The sequence below is a fragment of the Phyllostomus discolor genome, chromosome 6, assembly GCF_004126475.2.
Source record: "Phyllostomus discolor isolate MPI-MPIP mPhyDis1 chromosome 6, mPhyDis1.pri.v3, whole genome shotgun sequence".
Lineage (NCBI taxonomy): Eukaryota > Metazoa > Chordata > Mammalia > Chiroptera > Phyllostomidae > Phyllostomus > Phyllostomus discolor.
In genome coordinates, this window is record NC_040908.2 from 15,702,100 (window position 1) to 15,704,805 (window position 2,706).

A 2,706-nucleotide genomic window follows, 5' to 3' on the forward strand; every position below is an offset into this window, starting at 1 on the left:
TTGTTTCCAAAAATTTTTATATGTATAGTTAAATGAAAATTCATCTCTTGCAATTCAGTAAGAGTTATACTGTATAAAGATTTTAAGACAATCTATAAAAGAGCCTTTATTAAACTAACAGCATGTGTTAATATAAATAAAATGTGTATATATTTTAAGATTGCTGTGAAATCAGGATAAAATTTCTAGACTCTTGTAATTTAAAAAAAGTTTCAAATTAAAAAAAATCTCACTAAGGATCAGAACTTTCTGGCAGCAGAAGCAGTAAACATCCAGCCCTGCGGGTGAGCTTCGGTGTAAGTCTCAAGCCTGCCCTGGGTCTGGGGTCTCTTCCGACGCTTCTGTTCCATGACGTGGTTCATATCTAAACACCATGAGCTCGGCACTGAGTGAGGGAAGTCCACAAAGATGTTGGTTCTCTCCCCCATCAGAAATAGCCAGTTAAAAAGAACTATTGACACCATTAGTCATTAGAGAAATATAAAGCAAATCACAACAATATATCACTTCTCACCTGCTAGGGTAGCTGTAATGAAAAAGACAGACAATAACAAATGTGACAAGGATATGGAGAAATTGGAAGCGTCATACATTGCTGGTGGGAATGTAAATGGTGCAGCTTCTTTGGAAAACAGCCTGACATCTTCTTAAAAGTTAAACATAGAAATACTGTAACATATGACACAGCAATTTCAACCCTAGCCATATGCCCAGGAGCAATGAAAGCATAAGTCCACACCAACACTTGTACATGAATGTTCATAGCATCATTATCCTTAACAGCCAAGAAATGGAAACAATTCAAATGTCCATCAACTGATGAGTAGGTAAAATGTGTATGTCCCTACAATGGGATATCACTCTGCAACAAAAAGAAATAAGTCCTGACACTTGCTGCAACATGGGTGAACACGTCACGAGTGAAAGAAGCCGCATATTGTGCAATGCCAGTTATATGAAAGGCCCATAAATAGGCAAATCTATAAAGACAGAAAGTAGATTAGTGGTTGTCTGGGGCCAGGAAGGGGAGGGAGAAGGAGGGGAAAGAAGTTTGAGGGGAAATAAGGAGTGTCTACTAATGGCTATGTAGTTTCCTTTTGGAGCTATGGAAATGTTCTTAAAGTTGATTGTGGTGATGGTAACAAAACTCTGAGAATCTACAAAAAATTGATATGTACACTTAAAATGAGTAAAGTGTACAGTATGTAAATTATATCCTGATAAAACTGTTAACCCAAAGAAAAAAGAAAGAATTTGGACACTAAATTCAGAATATAAATCGACTAATAGATTCTAGACCAGTTTACATTTGTGCTGGCAATACACATGGGGGATGGGGGGGGGTAGTTGAAAGACAGAGAAAGAGAGAATAACAACAGCAAAATGGGAAGTAAAATTTCAACATTAACAGTTATTTGTAATTTACTAATTAAAGTGGAGTTTCTACCATGTAAATATCTGCTTCTAAATTCTGACTCCAGAGGTTTTTTAAGGATGAATTCTCCTAAACTTCCACCCTGGGTCTCAGATAGTACCACCCTGAGACCCGGGCAGCCCCAACCCCAGACCTGCCCCCTATGTCTACCACACACACACTAAATTGATTAAAAAATATATGGGTGCCTCCAGCCCTAGGGATCCAGCATTCCGTGCTCACCCAGTGAGACCATGAGCCTAAACATTTCTTCTTGAGATAACATCATCCAGAGCTCATGGAAGCACTTCATACCTCTCTTGCCCTCTGTCTTCAAAACAAAAGAAGTTTTGTGGGTTGTATTGCTGCCGATATTAGAAACAAAAACTGCTTTGAAAAGACTTAAGTGGTGGAAGCTTCTAGATAAGAAAAGACAAACTAATTAAGTTGTCAAATCCTTTCTCTTCCAAGTATATGAATGCAAAACATTCTTGCATAACAGAGTATCATTATCCAGGAGTGCTGAGCATCCCTTTTCTGGCTTCTCGTTGTGTTCCATCTCATTGTCCTGGAGGTACCTGAGAATTAGATGGCATTCGCAATACTTGCACACAATGATGGAGGATATTTTGCAATAGCCAACAATTCACGTTAACTTTTAAAATGTAAATATGTAGATGTAGCTGCAGCATGAATGAACCATAATATTGATTCTTTATACTGACAGCTAGATGGATATTCAGTGCTAGGATTGCAATAATTTAATTTTTATAATATATTTAATAAGATTTAATCAAATATTTTAAAGTTTGGTTATATTTAAATACTTTTATTTAAAATGTTGATGTAGGACTTCCAGTCAAGATGGTGGCATAGGCAGACATGGCTTGACTCTTCACACAACCACATCAAAATTACAACTAAATATAGAACAACCATCACTCAGAACTGTCAGAAATTAAGTTGAATGAAAGTCTGACAACTACAGAATTAAAGAAACTACATTCATCCAGACTGAACCACAGAGCCAGCAAGCTGGTGCCATATCTGAGACTCCATCAACCTGGCTTGTGTACACTGTTTGATCGCCTTGGAGATCTCCGGAGACTCTGCCCCACCCAACTTATGGGCCCACCCAAGCTGCTTTTCCATATGAATGGTCTTGGCTCATCCTTTACAACTTCCTAAATCCTCTCAAACAAGCAACAACTGGCCTCAGTGAGCCCCAGTCCTGGAACTTGCAACCTAGATTCACAGCTGAAGCCCAGCACAATTAGCAGCCACCTCAGATT